Source organism: Passer domesticus, chromosome 4 (assembly GCF_036417665.1).
Source record: "Passer domesticus isolate bPasDom1 chromosome 4, bPasDom1.hap1, whole genome shotgun sequence".
Taxonomy (NCBI): Eukaryota; Metazoa; Chordata; class Aves; order Passeriformes; family Passeridae; genus Passer; species Passer domesticus.
The window spans coordinates 23454712-23474150 of NC_087477.1; the positions used below are offsets into that span (position 1 = coordinate 23454712).

The 19439-nt window shown below is 39.7% G+C and overlaps 1 long non-coding RNA gene across 1 annotated transcript; it reads left to right on the forward strand.

The window, feature by feature from the left end:
- Positions 1-14338: 14338 nt before the first annotated feature.
- LOC135298721 (uncharacterized) lies at positions 14339-18908 on the forward strand. The gene is made up of 3 exons (XR_010360770.1): positions 14339-14585; positions 16415-17845; positions 17932-18908. It is a non-coding gene; the product is annotated as an uncharacterized LOC135298721 (long non-coding RNA).
- Positions 18909-19439: the final 531 nt, after the last annotated feature.

Below are 19439 nucleotides of genomic sequence, written 5' to 3' on the forward strand. Positions count from 1 at the left end.
TGTAATGACTGTCTCATTTCAAATGAATAGCCTGAATTCACAGGGCGACAAGCAAAAATTCCCCTACCATTGAAATCAAATGCCTAGCTTTGGTAATGAGGAAGCAGTCAGGGGAATTTTTTTTTTCCTCCAAGGCAATTCCTATGTAGATATCAGCCATTTATAAGAAATCCATTGTGAACATGATCACTTTGAATTTTTTGAGCCAGAAGACAGACTGAAGCTACTGAAAACTATAATTCATCCTCGTCCATATGGGAAACTGAAAATTGTTCTGCAATCCTTGGCATAACCAATCAAGTTCAACATTTAAATAGGAACACTTTTACAAATTCTTAAATTACAGGGAACTAGGAATAAAGGGTAATTTTCCATAGTGGTAATTTTTTGTTAGCTCCGTCTTCAAGAAAAAGAAATACAATATTTTCTTCCTTGGGCCAATGTGCTGACTGACAACAGCACTGTTTCATTGAAACTGCTAGACTTTACAACCTACAAATAAACCTTTATATCACATACATTTGCAAACCTGTATTGAAAGTACATCACTGAGGTTGTAACCCTGCAGTGAGTTTAAAACCACCAAAATGAAAGCACTTGTGCAATCTTTGCACAATCCACAGCATGATAAGTCTTCAAATACATCGTGACACACTGTTTTTCCACAGGATGTTTGTTTCATTCTGTACAAAGAATTGTCAGTGTTCACCAGTGAGGAGCATATTTAATACTTTTTTTCCCCTTTTAGATCCTCATATCACTTCATGGGTTTTTATTAATTTAAACCCTGTTCACAGACATTCATCTCCTAAGAATGGCTGCCACTCCTACTCCAGCGTTTCACTTGTACCAACAAACTGATTTTCACAATTCATGGCAAATGAGAAGACAATGCTTTTAGATTGAAGAGTGGAGACTGAGAACAAGGAAATTAAGCTTAAGAGGTTTTGCTAAAATGACCCAATTGAGTTGATTTTTTATAAAGGCTTACACAACTCAGAGCACACTATGTTTTATAAGTGCAGCCCACATCAGCTTCAGTTGAATCTGTAGGTGCTTAGCATTTCTGCCAGGCAGAACCCTTTTGTCAAATCAGGTACCTGGAGAATGGGGAATGCAATTAATGATCATTTGCAAGAAGCAGAGTTTGCTTGAACTGAGTAGCATCATGTAAGAAAGCTCAAACATTTAGTCTCAAACACATACAGTTCAGTGAATTACAGGCAAAACCAGAATTAGACCTTCCAGGAAAGAAAATACTACATGCTGGTTTTCAGTAATATTTTAAAATAAATCTTGTTCCACTTTTTCTGTAGACACACCTTTCAAATAGGTTTTGCTGCAGCTAAGTCAAAACATGCTGTTTAGAAAGTACTGCTCAGGGAAAGTTTACCTGAAGCCAGAAGATGATAAAGAGATGAGACATTAGAATAACAAGAAAAACTGTAAAAAGGATACAGAAATAATCCCTGCACACGCTCAGTCATGTTAACCAAACTAAAAACCAAGTAACTATGAGCTGCATTAAAAACCAAGCCTGTGTTCAAGCTATTTCCAGAATCATGGAAGTTACTGGACAACATTCTTCAGAAGTCTAGGACACCTCCAATCTTAGCTCAGACTCGCAGCTAAGGGTTTGCAGCAAACAACAGCTGATTAGATTCCAGTTAGACAGGGAAAAAGTCCCTCTCATAGTATGAATAGTGAGACTTACGTAGATTACTTATGATGCCATTGAGTCTCCATCATTGAAAGCTTCAGGAACTGGTAAGACAAATTTGTCACTAAGGAGACCAATGTAATTGATTTTGCCATTGAGCAAAGTGGTGGATTAGGTTCTTAAAATTCCTTCTGGTCCTAAATTCTCATAACATTACACTTACTTAGGGAGCTTGAAAGCCATAAATATATTTAAGCTGTTAATAATTTCATTTATTTAACTCTGACTTTGGTGTACAATGAGAAGGTTGTATATGAACTTACTGGTTAAGACCACAGGTCCATCTAGCACAGTGTTCCATCTCCCACAGTAGCTATGGGAGTGGACACTCAGGAGAAAACAGAACAGTGTAAGGACATACTGCCTCCCAGCCTTCAGACATTTTCAAGTCAGATTATGTGATTTATCTAGTTAGTGGACTCTACAGCATCTCTTCCAAAGTTTTTTCCAGTCTCTCTCCTTGCCTCTTTACAAATTCCTTGACCCAGAAAGTCATTTGAGGAATACCAACACAGGTCTACATAGGCTGTCTGAAGAACTGGTTCTTCTGGTTTGTTTGAATGAAGACCTTACTATCTTCCAATATCCTTCATGATTGAATTAGAAGAGCCAGGAAAAAAATCAATCCCACTCTACTTTTCTCCAGACCTCTCAGTTTTGCAAACTGTTTCTTACCTTCCCACTTTGTCATGTGTATTTCCAAATAAGATTAATGGATATTCAATGGATGAGTTTCTTGCATGTTGTAATGGCAATCACAGTATACCTCTGACCATCCTTGGTAATCTCTGAATAATTTCAGTTCTGAAGTAGCCTGTCCTAGAGAAATGGACCAGAACCATGCATTTTTACAGTAGCATATGGACTTGAACAAAACAAACCATTTTGTTTTTTTAATAATTCTTATTTTTTTAATTAATACTGCTAAGTGATATTTTGATGGAACTGTCTATCATAATGCAAAGGTCTTGTTCCTGAAGACCCTTGGGTCAGCTTAGAAATTATCCAAGAGGTGAAGATAGGATTATTCTTTCCCAAATGTACCCCTCTACAATTATTTATACTGAATTGCACCTTGCTTTTCCTGCAGTTAATCTTTCTGTAGGCTATGCAGTCTTCCTCATCCTAACTGCCTTGCATAACCTCCTATAGCCAGCAAAGCCTTGTCACCTTGCTGATAACTTCCCTTCTTCAGGACATTTGAGAATATACAGAATAGCATGGAAGTCTGCCTGTGCTCTCCCTCCTGTGCAATAAGTGATAATTTTCTTCCATCCAATGATGGTCTATCTTACATTCCCATCTTTTAATTCATATTCTCATCCATTTCAGTATCTTCCTTCTTATGCCAGTGACAGTTTTGTGTTGCTTGATTTTCCTAAAACACCTTAATTAAAAAGTCCTGTCAGATGTCTTTTAAAAATCTGAATTGACTGCATCAGTCAGATGATCCTCATTTATGTATCTCTGACCCCTTTAGAAGAACTCTGAGAGCTTTATTAACTCTCACTGATAAGATAATATTTATTCAGGAAGACACTAATTCTCTCTCTTGCAATATCTAGTCATTCACCTGGAACAGATGTCAGTTTTAAGTTGCTGGATACCCTTGAACCTTTCTTAATGATGGACATCACATTTGACACCTGATTTTCATGTACTGAGGAATAGTAGAGAGGCATGTGACATGCTGCTTTTAGTAGATATTTCATCCCTGAGTTTTCTTAGAATTCATGGGTAAATCCTTCAGATCCTGGAGATTCATCTGCATTCACCTGCCTTTTGTACCATTACCCCTTCCAAGTATTTCTGTCTTAGAGACAGTCCCTGAATACCAAATTCCCTGAATACCCCAAAAGAACTCTGGAAGGATAATTTCCCTGATTTCTTTGTGTTGGGTTTGTGTGGCCAGGTTTTGGTAGAAGGCGAGGGCTACACTTGCCAGAAGCTTCTCCTGTGTCTGATGTAGTCAATGCCAAGCAGCTTCAAGATGGATCCACCACTGGCCAAGGCTGAGCTCATCAGAGATGGTGGTAATGCCTACAGGCTCATGTATTTAGGAAAGGCAAACCACAAACCCTGCACAACTGCAGCCACAGAGAGGAGTGAAAATATATGAGAGAAACAACTCTGCAGACTCCAAGGTCAGTGCAGAAGGACAGGGAGGAGTTTTTGCCCATGGTAGTAATGGGTGAGTGATCTCTCCCCAGCCTTAAATTATAAACCTTTTGTAATTTCTCTCCCCTGGCCAGATGAGGAGGGCTGTGACAGAGCAGCCTTGGTAGGCACCTGGCATCCTATCAGGGTCATCAAACCCATCTTCCACAGTGAACAAAGGATATAAATTGTTCAGCTTCTTTCCAGTGACTTTGCCCTCCCTGAGAGTTCAGTTTATACTCTTGTCATTTTCATACTCTCTGACAATTTCTTCCTTCCTAATGGATTGAAAAAAGAATATTGACCATTTTCCTGGATGTAACCAGACATAATTGAGGGTTCATTCGTATCTGTTCTGATTCCTGAGTTTGCCTGAAATACACACTGATAATAATTAGCATTTATTAGCCTGTGGTTCTCAGACCTTCCTGTGTGTCATCATTCCTCTCTGCAAAGCATTTATGAGCCACAGAACAGAGGAGTGGCAAAAGACATTACCTGTGGTTCTTCATTTCACTCTGCTACCTGTATTGGTAGCTCCCTTATTTATTAGGATCCCAAACTTTGCAAACTAATGGGGGCATTGCTTTCTAATTGCTATTATAATTATAGTTGATTTTATGTAGTCAGCATGCCCAGATGAGGTGTTCACACCCTGATTTCCAGTCCCTCTTTCGCCTGTTTGTAACAAATATTTGTGTCAATGTAAAGATAGAATGATTTTTATGCAACAGATATTTCAAGGTGACTTGCTTTTTAAGCATGTTTGGTATTTGATAGACCTTCAAGGCATTCTGATTGAATAAGGTGATACAGACACAACATTTACATTGTTGAGCCTTTAAGCTCATCAATGTTCCCATGCCTCATGTGGGACATGTTCTAAAGAAATCCAGCACTACCTACCAAAACCACTAAAGCACTATTATTATTAATTATTATTCAGCTGTCAATGTCATTTTGTTAATAAATGAAGAGACCAGTAAAATGCATACTAGCTCTCTAGGCAGATATTTTGCACATCGTAATTTTATAGCAGTGACACTAACAAGCGAAAAACTGGATACAAGGTTTCTCCATTTTTCTCTCTTATGACTCAGAGAACTGTCACCTCTCCCACATTGCCTGCTACAGTAATTACATTGGAATTTCACCTCCAAGACATAGTAACAGTAGAAGTTTGGTACTCTACCAATATTTAAAATTTGCTCAGAGTCCTTGCTAATGTACTGATTCTTTGCTGTGCTGAATCAGCACAGAGCTGAAAACCAATCTCTTCTCTTAATCACTGACAGAAAGCAGTGCCTTCACAAGGGCAGAGTCAACGAAAAACAGGATTAGAGTAGACTGAGAATAGCTGTATGAAGTCCTATAGCATTATTTTAAAATCATCTAAAATCAATAACCTTTCACTTCTGGAGCATGAGGTTCAATTCTGCATTTAGCCATGCATGAAAATGAGTTCAGCAATCCTGGGTCAGGCTCCACAGACTCATTCATGTGATTCCCATGACTGGCAGATTTTACTGTAGAGAAAGAACAAAAATTAATCAGAAAATAAAAATGAGGTTTTGTCAGGTTGAAAAATCACACAGCATTAAATCAGAATGTCAGAATCACAGACCAGCAAATTCAGATCTGAATGTTTGGACCTTCATTCAACCCTTGAATGGAGAGAATGAAGAGTGGAATAGAAGGTAGGATCTACTGTAAGCACAATGTAGCAACCATCAATGGAGCACTCATGGAAATGGCTGTGACTGGGAAGTTTGCACACCCACGTACTGCTGCTGAACTCTACTTCTGCACCAGAAGAGCTCTCAGGACTGCCACTGAGTACAGCAGGCAGTTCTGGATCTCAAACATGCCCTGCAGTTTGCCAAGACCATCAGCATTGCCCCACCTGTTGCAATGAATTCCAGGGTGCTACTTGGAATCAAAAAGTAATCAGTCTGTTCCCACAACAGTGAAGAAGAGTGCAAGTCCTTCTTTTTCATGAGAGAGCTCAACCTGACCAATAAAAAATACAAATGAAAACCTAAAAATACACATAAAAGAGAAAAAATTAGAAAAGGAGGAAAATAAGAGTGAGAGAAAAGCGAAGAATGGCAACCCCTCATCTGTCAATCCTGTTCTCAGTTGCTTTGGGTGACTAACAGGAAGCTCCCATACAAAATTAACCCAGGTGACACTCATTGACTAGCTCAGTAAGGCCAGTGGAGAGTCTTTTGACTCTGTACATACAAATGCTTTGTGATTAGCTTTTCTCCTTATGTATAATTCTTATTTTCTTTGACAAATACTAAACTTTGTATAGCTAGAATTCTTTGAAAGCAACCACACAACGATGCACTGTCATTTCAAGTTTTAAATGGGACTGACAAAAGGTGGAATCTTTCATCTGGTGACACAAATCAAGACACACGCCTGATGCAGATGGTTTTTATATGCACCTTCAAGAAGGAACTGCATCCTTACATTTGTTTAAATAAAATCTGCCTTAAAAAGGATATGGATTCTAACTTAGAGCCTGTGGTGGAAATACTGTGAAACTCACCTATACTTTTCCGTCACTGCTTTGTCTAAAAAATAAGAGCCAAAGTGAAAAAAAAGATAGAGAAACACAAGAGATTGGTGTAATAGAAATATAAGCTGCAACTATTTCTGTATGATTTAACTGGTTTACTTTACTAAAAAGAGTAAATGACACTCAGAAAGTGATGTCCAAAGCACCCATCACCTTTGCAGCTCTTCAGATCATATTTAACACTCAGTCATCCTGTTATGTGGGGAATCCTCCAAAGAAAACTCTAGAAAATCTAGATCAAGGAAACTGCTGCTGTTTTCATCCAAATACTTGGACAGAACTGAAAAAAATCCAAATGTGAAAACCTGTCAGTTTCACAGCATAATGCTACTTGTTGTTTACCAAATTTTCAGTACAACCACCTTCCTCCTTGCACAATCTCTTATAATTTTTCAGTTGTAGAAAAATTTTACTTATTGTTTTCCTTTCTCTTGGGTGTGTCCAAGACTTTAGAGACAGGCTGGTGTTAGTGTATTTTTTCCCCTCTGCATTCTTGGACAATGTGGTTTTCTCTTGGGAAGAGACAGTGTCACTACCACCAGGAAGAAAATGCCCTGTCACACTCCTAGGTTGTAAAATAAAGACAGTCTTTCAGTTCATCTCTCACTTTCTCAATACCACTTCAGGAAATATAATTTTAAAAAAAAAAAAAAATTAAACAAAAAGTTTAAAATTTTAATTAAAAACCTATTTTAACCTTAGCATACCTATTTTAACCATCCTTTGACTAAATACACAAGGCACATTAGAACCTAACCTACAACAGTCTTATTTAAAAATGGGTGGCTGAAAGGTGCTGCAGGTTTCTAAGAAGAAAACAGGTTGTCTTGGAGGCTAATGCCAAATAACTCATTGCCTGAGTTATCACTCTTCAGTCAAAATGTACATGAAGAACCTACATAAGTAATTTAGACAGCAATCACCAAGGAATTAGGCTGGCCTCTCATGTCAGTGATGAAACAGCCAAATTCTCTGACTGGTGAGTTATTCCTTTTATCAGTGGCAGAACTGCCCAAAGAATCATCAAGGCTACAGGCATGGAAAACATGAGGCCTTTCCAAATTTAAGTGATAAAAATGCCAAGTGTTTTATTACTTTAATCTTTATCATTTATGTTTGGAAAAAAAATAACAACTCCACAATGTCATCTATAGTTAGGTAACAATGGGATTAATTTAAGTTCAGTATTTAATTCCTGTAAGGAAGCTTTCTTCCACGATCTTTGCCACTCCCACCTTTGTCTGCCCCCAGTCTCGCTCATAACTAAAGACATATCTTTCAGCCCTGACAAAGCCAGTATAAAGTACTGGGTGTTTTATTGCAAGTTGTAATTCAGTCACTTTGGAGGTGATTTTCTTTCTCTAGTAATGAATTAGTGGAGGAAGCTGGTAATTTTTTTGTTGCACTTTAACATTGCTAGAGAGGTAACATACTGTAAGTGAGAGAATAGGTGTTTAGAAATATTTCTCTACCTGACCTGATGGTCTTTAAAAATCCTAAAGGAAGTGAATGTATATTCATTCTCTTGGGTAATTTTAAATATTTGTGTTTAAAACCTAGTATGATCTCAAGAAAAGCAAGTTTTGTGGGCTTGATTTCAATTTGAGCAGAGCTTCAGTTAATAATGTAGCACACATAAACCCTCTTTTAAAAGTTCATAATATTACACTGAAGAGAGAATTGCTAAAGAACTTTGTTAATTTTTCTCCCTATTAAATCAGTGTTACAGACTTCCAGCAGATGTCTTTAACAGACATTGTTAATAAAAGAAGTATTGCATAAAATGAGTTCAGACCATTTCATCAGTATTACCTTCTCCCACCATTAAGAGCAGAACTTCTCCTGTATCACCGAATTATTTCATTAATGCCTAATGAAAAGAAACAGTAACTCATCTTGAAACCCTATAAACCTCTGTCAGCATCCATACTGTTCCTGTATTAAAATAACTGTGACTGCTTCCATTTACTCCCTATTTGTACAGGTTTAAAAGCTGCTCTTACGAATGTGTTCTACTAGAAATTTTAGTCCATGAGCATCTTAATTTTAAGCTGGGGAAAAATCCATCTTCTTTTTAAGCTCTTGGGTGCTAAAGAGGTTTTATAGTGTCAGGTGTTTTTCTGAGCAATGTATTAGCTAATAAATGTACCTTTGAATGTTTAACTGTCTGGGAAATTTTATTAAATATAATAAGTTTTTCAAGGCAAAAGTCCCACCAAAGGTGATGTCTCTTGGTCAAACAGTCTATAATACTACATGCCTGAGATAAGTACCTAAGTCCTGCCATAAAATAAGCTGTGTTGCTCTGATGTGAAGGTGCAGTTCTTGGTCTCCAACAATTAGGCTATTTATTCACCTAAGTAAACACAGGTTTATGAGCTACAGATCCTTATTTCCCTCCCATCTGTGCAGGTAACCCGATGATATATAAAGTGCAAGAGTTTTCCCAGGTCTTGACCAAATCTTGTCTTTATGCTGGTATCAGCTTTTTCCTTCTACAGCCTGATTTCCACAGAAACCTAATGCCTAGTAAGATGGGAATAGCAACAAGTTCTTGGTTTGGGTAAGTAGGAGCCAGAATGTAGGAAAACCTTAAGAAACATCTGGAAACACAATGGGCTTTGGAGTTGGGACTCTCTGGAGTAATTCTACTGAAAGCTGTGAGGTTAGTCTTTTAACATATGTAAAAAATATGTTTATTTAGACTGGGTAAATTAAAGTAGACTTTGGTACATAATACTCTTTCCTACATACCTGTGTTTAGTGAGAGAAAGAAAGAAGCAATGGCATAAGTTTGGTTAAACCCACCTCCCCATCACAGACCTCTAAATGCTCAATTCACGACTACATGTTTCTCAATAAGAAACTTTTAAGCCTTTCAAACAGGAAAGTCCACCTGAGAAGCCTGTCCAAAGCACTCCAGTTTTAATATCCTCTACTATACTCTGGTAGTAAAGCAGCCATAAAACCTTGAGTTATCCCCCAGACTCAAGCTTAGCTGTACTTGCCTAGAAATATGTAGGATCCACACGCAGCAGAGACATTGCTTGAAAGAACTGCTGATGTGATTAGGCAACCCATAATTAATCAACACTTAGTGGTGTAAGATAACTTACCTGGATGGCCTCAAGAAGTTTTTCACATCTGAGAAAAAGACAAAATCTCAAATATATGCAAGTCACAGTTCTGCTGGACCCCTAAATATAATCTCACAGAGCAGATAGCCTTGCCCACCTTTTCTCTGTGCACTTTGGCTGCTTCATCTGTTAAAAACATAAATCTGTTCCCTGGAGAGGCCAGAATTTAGCAGGATGACACCACAGACCAGGGAGTTGGTGAATGACTCTAACATCTGAGAACAGCTCCAAGTAAGCTGCTGCTTTTATAAATGAGTGGGATAATAATTCCCCCCTCTAGGTACACACATTTCATAGCAATATATTCTGTTGCTATTTAGGATTCACTGGCCATTTCCATTACACATGCTCTGACCCTTATAACCAGAGCTTTTATTACAATGTCCACTGCCAGACAAAATTTGCCTTATTCTGGGTTTCATTACAAAACCAGCACTATGAGCCACCTTCACTGAAACTTTTGCAATTCTTTTGGCAAACCTGAGGTGATGAAAAAACAACAGCTTAAGGTCTAGTGTCAGCAAAAAAAATCTCAAATACAAATTGATTTGGCTGTTTAAAAATCAAAATATGATGAATCCTCTGTATTCAAAGAAGAAACAGCATTGAGTGGAGGGTTGAATCCAATGATAGAAAGCAAAGCAAATTATTGTGTGAACCCCAGTGAGAACCAAAATAGCAGTATTTTGCACTGCTCTATTTATAACTCCATAATTTTAGATGGTAAGACCAAAAATAGCAATATGCTATTGCAATATCACTGCAATATGTTAGCTCAATGTAATTTTTCTTTCCAAGAGAGATAAATTAGCCTAATTTTTGGTAGAGAGTAGCAAAATAAATAAATATATTTCCAGAGAGTTTTAGAGGTTTTTTTTTTTGTTTCTGAAGTTTTAATCCTTTGTGGCAAGAGTTCCTGGCATCTGAATGTGGTCTTTCCTTCATCTGATTTCATTTAGGATCTACATCTATCAAGGGACTTTCAGAAACACATAATGACTTAACAAGGCAGCTAGTTTAAGTGGGGGATAATTAGGCTTTCCCCCTCCCCCGCACTCTGTGTCACCGTTTTTTACTCTCTCCATCTCCATTTTACCCTCAAAAGCAGTGGATCTGCATCCAAGCCCTGCGCACTCCCCGCAGCCAACTTCCTCTGAAGCTGCAGTGTGTAATTACAGCCAGCTGCTCAGGGCTGCTGAGAGCAGGGCAAGGAGCACTCCCTGCCCAGAACTAAGCCCAGCTTTGGGAGCCGCCAGGATTCGCTACACGGACACCCACAAAGACCTTCCTACTCTGTGGTAGTAGAAGTTAGAGCGCAACATTCCAAGTTAGCCTTCAGAGATACTACAAGACTGGGTATTTTAGCCTCTCTCTCCCTTTTCTCCTTCCCCTAAATCTGTCTGTTTAAAGGGAAGAAAACCTCCTTGCCTAGATCCGGCTGCTGCTCTGAGTGACCCTCTCCTGAGCTGCTCCCTTGTGCACCCCACAGGGGCAGAAACTGGAGATTAGGGCCCTGTTTGAATGGCAGGTGCTGGCTCCTGTGAACTTCACCGGGACTACAGGATTTTTATTTTCTAAAAGGCAAAAGCCTAGCTGCCAGTCATCAAAGTTCATGATAAACCTAAATGGTGCCCTGAGGCGTGTGAGCCTCAGGGACAAAAGCAAAGTGTTGAAATAGCAGGGGAGGCTGTGTAGGCACAGATACACAGCTGGACTGGCTACTTCTTTGTTTCTGATAACCTCTGAAACTTCATTCCTTATTAGTATTCCTCAGGATGAATGAAAATTTCCATTTGTCCACCTTCAAGGATGGACCTCAAAATTCTAATCTCGACCTGTTGGAAGGAGCGAGCTCATCTGACTTCTGCATTTTAAGCAATTTGTGATTCCCAGTGACTCAGCTATAGGATTTTCTAAATGAAATTTCTTAGGCTTCTAACTATGAACAGACTTAAACAAAAAAATGTTTAGGGTCTCGTACACCTTATGATGTTAGTTACAAAGCAGTAACAATGGATTGTGTGAACTCAGAGGATGCTGCTATGTGATTACCACTGTTAGTGCCAGATATGTCCTTTCCCAACTGAATCACAGAATAGCTGAGGTTAGGAGTTGCTTCTAGAGATTGTCTGCTCCAAGTCCCCTGCTCCGAGCCACCAGCTCGGAAGTGTGCTGACTTTTGTGATAATTTTTGACTATCACCAAAGATGGAGACTCCACAACCTTTCTGGGCAACCTGTGCCACTGCTTGGTAATTAGAGACAGTATTTATTTCTATCCGAATATCTTTGAAAAATAACTATAATGACAGCATTTTTACAATTTTCCTTCAGAAGAAAACCTGCTATTTCAGACATGTTAACCATGAAAAAAATCAGTCTTATAAAAGTTACTCTCAAGAAAATGAACTTAAGGCAGAAGTGCAATAAATAGTGCAAAAATCCTTATTAGCCTACAGACCAAAGCAGAAGTGGTATAAGACTGTAAAGACACAGGCTAGTCATGGATAGCTGTTCTGATTAAAGGACAAAGCATTAGGAAAGAAAAAGCATGTTAGAGACGTCAATACTAAAAAGTGACTGGAATTACTTAGAATGCTTCAAGGTAATAAATCTTCAGCAGAAAGAATGTACTTAAGAAAGGAGAAATTTAGGTCAAATTTCAGGAAAAGATCCTAATGGTAAAGTACAGAAAGTTGTGAAGTATTTGCCTGAAGAAAGAGGCACGGCGTATCCCTGGGGACTTTTAAAACAACACTGGAAAAAGCACTGAAGTGGTTGGTACACAATAATCCTACACCAGGAAGGAAAGGCTGGATTATGTAACTGGGCTTTTCCATCTCTACTTTCTGTGATTCAGTGGTAGTTCCACTGGCCAGTTCCAGTTTCAAATACAAATACAAAAATCCAACATCAACTGTAAGCACCCCCTGTTAAAAGCAAATGTTATAGAACAACTTGTCCCTTCACTCCAGCACAGAATGCAGTGGTCTTCAGAAATCAAAACACATCCCATGTTTTAACTTAGTTTTATTCGACTATGCCTACATTATGAAGAAAATATTAAAACTGTGAACATGGTGTTTGTACTTACAGCAGGGTTCAGATGTGTTCAACCTGGGTACTCACACTGAAATTTCCAAATTTTGAATAGAAATTATACAGATACTGTTTAACTGAGGTGGATTCTGTAGGTTGTTACAATGTTGCTCAGCATGAGGAAGAGGGATGTATCTGAAAATCTGTGAACTTTCAAAGGCAGGCTTGTACATTTCTTACTTTCTGCCTTCTTTTTTTTTTTTTTTTTTTAGCTGCTGCTGGAGGAATAAAGGGCGGGGGGGAAGGCAGTATATTTTACACAGAGTTGCCTAAAAATCTTACTCTTTTCACTTAAAATAACCACTATGTGTTCTTGATATCAGGTCTGGAAAGAGGTGCAGCTATCTGCATCCCAAAATCCACAAAGGCCCATGCTGTTCTGGGAAAGCCCTTGTTCTATCCCCGTTGATCACAGGTGATTAGCAAGGATTGGGGCAGCAGCCTTGCTGAACTTCATGGAATAGATGAATGATCTCCACAGTACTAAAAGCAAGTAAGCATTGTAGGTCTGGATGATAAAAAACATGCACAGAGTGCCTTGGCACTACTATTTCTTGTTGTATGAGGAGTGTGCTTTGGAAGAGATTTGTCCTGATAGTTTCACCGTGGCTTGCTCAATCCATGGAGCGGTTTGAAGCTGGATTAATTTCAAATGAAGCTAAACTGGAAGATGTGTTCCAGCCATTACTGGACATTCAGTCCACTGCTCCAGACCAGAGGCAGCACAAAGTGAAGTATCCTGGAAAGCACATAGCACGGTCATGCAGCACCAGCAAGATTCCCTGCAGAGATCCATTCCCACTGCATCCCGCTGCTGCCTACCACAGACACAGCCCTGCTGCCTCTGACACCCCTCTTCCCCAAACTGATGGCCTGGCTAACAACACTGCCAGGGAATTAATGCAGAACCTGAAGCAACACCGCGGACAAGTCTGGCTCATCAGCGACTCCTTAATTTTAATCTCCTTCCAGCATCCAGCCTTTTTGATTACTTGAGCCCTTGCACCGAGTGAAGCGCAAATCCTGCGGGCCGGGCGCGCCCTCCGCGCACCACGCCAAGCGGGGAGCAGGAGCGCGGAGGCTCCAGCCTGTCCACCCTCCGACCGCCAGCAGGCCTCTTCCAGACCCGCTCCCGCTCCACCACGGCCGCAAAAGGCGCTGGCTGCCCGGAGGGAGCGCAGGGCGGGGCGGGACGAGCCCTGGAAAGGCAGTCCTTGGCCGGCCCTGGAAAGGCAGTCCTTGGCCGGCCCTGGCCGTGCGCCCACAGCGGGCAGGCCCGTCCCGCGCCCGGCGCTGCCCAGCCCGGCGTGCCCTTTAACCAGCGGCACAGCGCCGAGCCCGGGCCCTGAGGAGGGCAGGCCGGGAGCCGCAGCAAAGCTGCGGAGCGGAGCCTGGCGGAGCGGGGCCACCAGCCGTGTGTGGGGCCGTCCCCGAGGAGGAGGAGCCGCCGCCCCGCCGCTCTCCGGGCCCCGCGGGCCCCGCTGCAGCGGCGCCACCTGGGGGCCAGCGGCGGCACCGCGCCCGGCCCGGCCCGGCCTGAGGGAGCGGCGGAGGAGCGGCTTCCCTGAGGGAATGCCGGCGCCAGCCAACGCCCCTGAAACGGGTTGAGGAAAGGATTGGGGAATTTTGGTATTTAGGTATCATTTGAGTAAAACGTCATGTGGAATGTTTTGACGGGAACAAGTGAAAACTGTGAAGATAAACGGAAAATAAAGTAAAATACAGCACCTGCTTATCACCTGCCAGATAATTATTGTCTCATTTTTTGCAGTGCTGCCAAAGGTGATCCTGTCACTGACAGCGCTCAAGACACGGAAGGAGACCAAAATGCCTTGGCTTCCAGGATCCTGTGAAATTAACAGGGGACAGGGCTGCTCTTTGCGCAGGTATCTACACCACGGAGAAGTTCTGCTATGAGAACAAGTGAATATAGTCCAGTATAGTCCAACTAGATCAAATATTTCACCACCCTTGGGTGGTGACAAATATCCCAGAATGGTCAACATGGTGTAGGCAAGAAAAACCTTACATTTGAAGAATGTACAGAAGTAGATATTTCATTGTGATGGCTGCAATAATGATGGCTTGGGTGGGCGCTGTGCTTTACGTTCCTGTTAGCTCTATCTATCCAGTCTAGAAAGGATGAAGACAGCCGGATTCTAGAACTCCAAACCAAATTCTTGTGACAGCTGCAAGGTGAGCACACAGAGGCCAGGCTGGGACCACAGTGGTAAGAAAGCCTTTCCGCAGAAAAACAGGTCTCCAGCTCAGGACAAGCAAATGTGAATCAGCAAAGTCACTCTTGGGGGGAAAGGCAAACCCATTGCAACAGGAAATTGCTCTGTGAGACAAGTGAAGTAATCCTTCTGCTGTATTCATCACTAATAAGGCATCAGGCTTGAGTGCAGCACCTTGGTTTGGGCACGCGTCAAGAATGTTGTTAACTGGAAAGAATAGCAGGGAGCAAAGAGGGTTAGAAAATACAGCCTATAATGAAAGATCAAAAGAACTGCTACTGTTTTTTCTCCAGATGGGAAGACTGAGGAGGAGTTGGGCCACCGTTTTCAAAGCAAAGGAGTAATTGGTTCTGCCTGCCCACTGTGAACAAGGATTAATAGATTTAAATTGCAGCAAACTTTTCTAGTGATAAGCACAGGAAGACATTGAAACATATTGCCTGGAGAGGTTGTGATGTATTTGTCACTAGAGAGCAAATTAAACAAACATATTTTGAGACTGATATTAAAAAAAAAAATCAGAAGTCTTACTGGGGATTACAAAAAACAATATATTTTAATTATATTATTTTGTGAAAGAAAAATACCTTTTTGACTTGAAACACAATAAGAATTTTAAAAATGGGAACAATATTTCCATTTTTAAACTAGCTCACAGAATGAATTGAAAAACCATGAATATTTCTGTACCTCAGCCCCCGTCAATGAAATGGAGGTAGCAATACACAATTTATGATACTGTGAGTCTGTAATAGATTACTGGAACTTTGTGGATGCTGGGAAAGGACATGATATACAAATGCAAAATGTCTCCAGACACCCTCAGTTTTTTTCATATTTGCACTGCTTTAAATGCTGAAGTTTATTTTCCTTTCTTCTCTAAGAGTTCACAGTACACTGGGATCTCTCCTAGTAAGTGAGGTACACCTCCTTCCAAAGAGAAATAAACCAGAGCTCTTGTGGTTTAATAGAGCACAGCAGTTGAGAAATACCTCTAGATTAAAAACCCACAAACCCTAACCATTACATTTCATACTACTACAAGTTTATTTTATTGTGTAAATTGCATCAGAAGAAATCTCTAATTCAGGAACAGTGATCCTTTCCTCTCACTTAGTCATGTTAGATCATCCACTGAACAAAACCTACTTCCCCGAAACAAGTGGTGAACATGTACAGCCAACACTGATAGTGGCTGTTTACAAGGCCTATCGAAGCAGAGCTGAAGTACCTCATTACTGCTTCCCCTCCAAAATGCAACAATGGGACTAGATTCACTAGAACTTAAAATATTCTTTGTTGTTAATAAAGTTTATATTTAAAGAAAAACAATTCAGGTGAATACGGCATACTGTATAATCTAAACAGATAACTGCAGATCCACTAAAAACATTGATCCCAAGCTAAAAACATTTTTTAGCAGCCTTGTTCAGAAAATTCTTTCTAATCATCTTATCACAAATGCTTTCTTTTTGCAGATTTCTGCCATGATGTCCCAAATAAACCCTGCCTCTTCTTGTCACTCTAGTATTCTGCTCCCCTGTCAGCTTGGCAGCCATTTCTCCAAGCAACCACTACAGACTTCCAGAACCCAAATCAGAACCAGCGCTGTGGCTATGACAGTGTAGTGGCAGTGTTCAGGATGGAAACTCTGCATGAGGAAAGCAATAGTGACAGTGCTGGAGATGGAAATACAGCTGTGGCACACATCAGTGCAAGGCGTGTCAATAAACATTGGGAAGTTCTTCTTACTCCTCAGCAGAAACTTGTCACTCCTGTTGTTTGCTCCATAGAACAGCATTTTCATGTCCAGTTCTGACATTCATTTTTCCCGAGCATCTTTATAAATTTATCACATACTTAAGTGACTGAGATTATTTATATACACCATGTTCCTCATGTGTGCACCTATATTTAAATATTTAAGAACATAATCCTGGAAAAGTAATTGGAAAAGTAATTTCCTTTTTGTATACCAGCTGCTGAGATGATTAAGTCACTACTTATACAGTACCTTTTAAGTTCTCCAGCTCTCCAGAGATCTCTTACATTTGGCATTATTTGTAGAAGTGCAAAATACCTAATTCCCTTCTAGCTTTACTTAAAAGTTGCAATCAACTTATCTTAAAAAATATATTGTTCTTACAAAGAAAACATATCAAAACTTCTGGTATGTTCCACTGCTCCTTTTTTTTTTCTGCACTGCTTTTAAACTGATTACTAGTCTTTTATTACAACTCTAGATGTGGCCCTTAGGGACATGGCTTAGTGGTGAACCTGGCAGTGCTAGGTTAATGGTTGGACTTGATGATCTTAGAGGTATTTTCCAACCAAAATTATTCTATGGAAACAAGTATAACAAAGTACATTTAAAAGCATACTTAAAATATTTTAATAACTATAGTTCAGCATAGGTGTTGTTTTACTTTGCTTTATACCAATACATTTAAAGATGCAGGGAAAATTTTGGCAAAGATGCGACCAGCAATCAAATGCTTCTAGCATACAGGATGTCAAGGAAAGTCAGAGAAGTTTGCCCTCACTTGTGCTTATCAAAAGCCTTCTCTGCAAGATGTATCATGTGGCTTTTGCTATTAAAAAAATCACAATGATAAGCAGAAATTGAGAGCGATTATCAAATATATCATTAGTGGAGCTGTGGATAGATAGAAGGTAGGAGACTAGAGATAGTGGTGAAAGTAATCTCACCCCTAAAGAATTACAGCTGTGCCAATTATCAAGCATTAAGAACAAGCCTGCCCTTAATAGGCCACAGCTGGATCCAGTTAAGGGGGTATTATAAAAGAGCAGGTTGGCTGGTTGAGATGTGAGATGGTGTTTGTTGGCTGTGCTGAGAAGAAGGAAGAGTTAGTGCTGTGTGGAGCTGCCCATGAGAAACCACCAAGAAGGTATGGAACCTTTGTAATAAGATGGCAACATGGAGCTGCACAATAGTTAGTACTATACATTCTTTTTTAACCTTTGCTTTCTGCAGCTCTCTAGGATTTCAAGTGGAAGCAGTGTCACTGCCATCTGTACTTGGGGAAATGTTTCAACCTTCTTCAAGACCTTTCAGTGGGAAAATTTGTGAGAGTTAAGAGTCAGTTCTCAGTCAGGTAATACAGTTTATTGAATCAGCTACAGAAGGGTCAAGTGTAAGGCACAACCCCCTGCAGTTCTGAAAAAAGACCTCATTTGGGGATAGAGTCAATCTAAAAACTGAAATAGGGAAGGAAGCAGATGAATTCTGACAAGTAGTGTAGGAATATGAATCAAGGAGGGAAGCTAAAGATGAAGAAGGAGCTGATTCATTGAGGTAGCACAGTAAATGAAGTTGACCTGCAAACCAGGGGGCAGTTGAGTTTAGGTATGATAAGATACCTGAATATCTAGGAGAGCTAATCTGATGTATGAGGACCAAGAAGTGACAGAAGAAAAGGGAAGAACCAAAATTTTGCAAAATGTCTAAATAAAGGAGATGGAATTAAAAACAGGGCAAAGTCCTCTTTTTCAAAAAAACCCTTACACCATGTCCCTGTAACCCTCACACCATTGTTACTGTAACCTGTAGTTTCCAGGTTACAGACTTCTGTTTTGTTACACAGACTTGTTTCCATTTAACCAGCCTTGCTAGACACTGAGACAGGTCATTAGGGAAAAAAAACCCAAACCAACAGAATAGAATGATATTCAAATTGTACATCACAAAGCAAAATCCAAAAAGGATAAAACTAAATAGGTTAAATATAAGGTGTTAATTATGGCAACCCACAATTTTAAATACTTGACTTTGCAATCACAATAATGTTATTACAAATTAGTTGTGTGTGCACAGAGTATAGACAGAAACATAAACTATTCTTATAAATGAGTCTATACGAACACTATGAGCAATATAGGATTTTAAAATATTTAAACAATAAATTAAGTAGTCTTAGATATATATATTTTATTATGTTAAAAAAATGCTTTTATTTTGGAGAATGGAATGTTGGATTTATTAATGCTAACTATTTAATAAATACTCACTATTCTCAAAGCTGAAAATTATTCCAAAGCAATGGATTGTTTTATTTGTCAGCTACACATATTAGAGCAAGAAGAGCCTAATTGAAACAGGTTCTTAATCTGCATTAAACTGAAAAGCTGTCAGTAAATATCATGCAAAAAACAGGGCTATTGATATCAGAGTATGAAACAGAGGTTCAAATCCTATTGTCCCAAACTTGTTCACAAGAGAAGGTATTTGATCCAATTAGTGAAAGATGACTAGAAGCACAAGAATGTAATGACACAAGCACACTTAAAAGCATTTTAAGTGAGACTGTGGGTTTTCAGTCAAGATACACACATACCAACTTTGATTCAACTGAATCCCTCCTCTAAAAACACTCTCTATGCTTATGATTCTACCAACATTCAGATCCAAAGAAGTTAAACAGAACTGGTGGAAACTGCAGGACACCCAATGAACTGACAGAAGCCATTGTTCCAACAGATCAA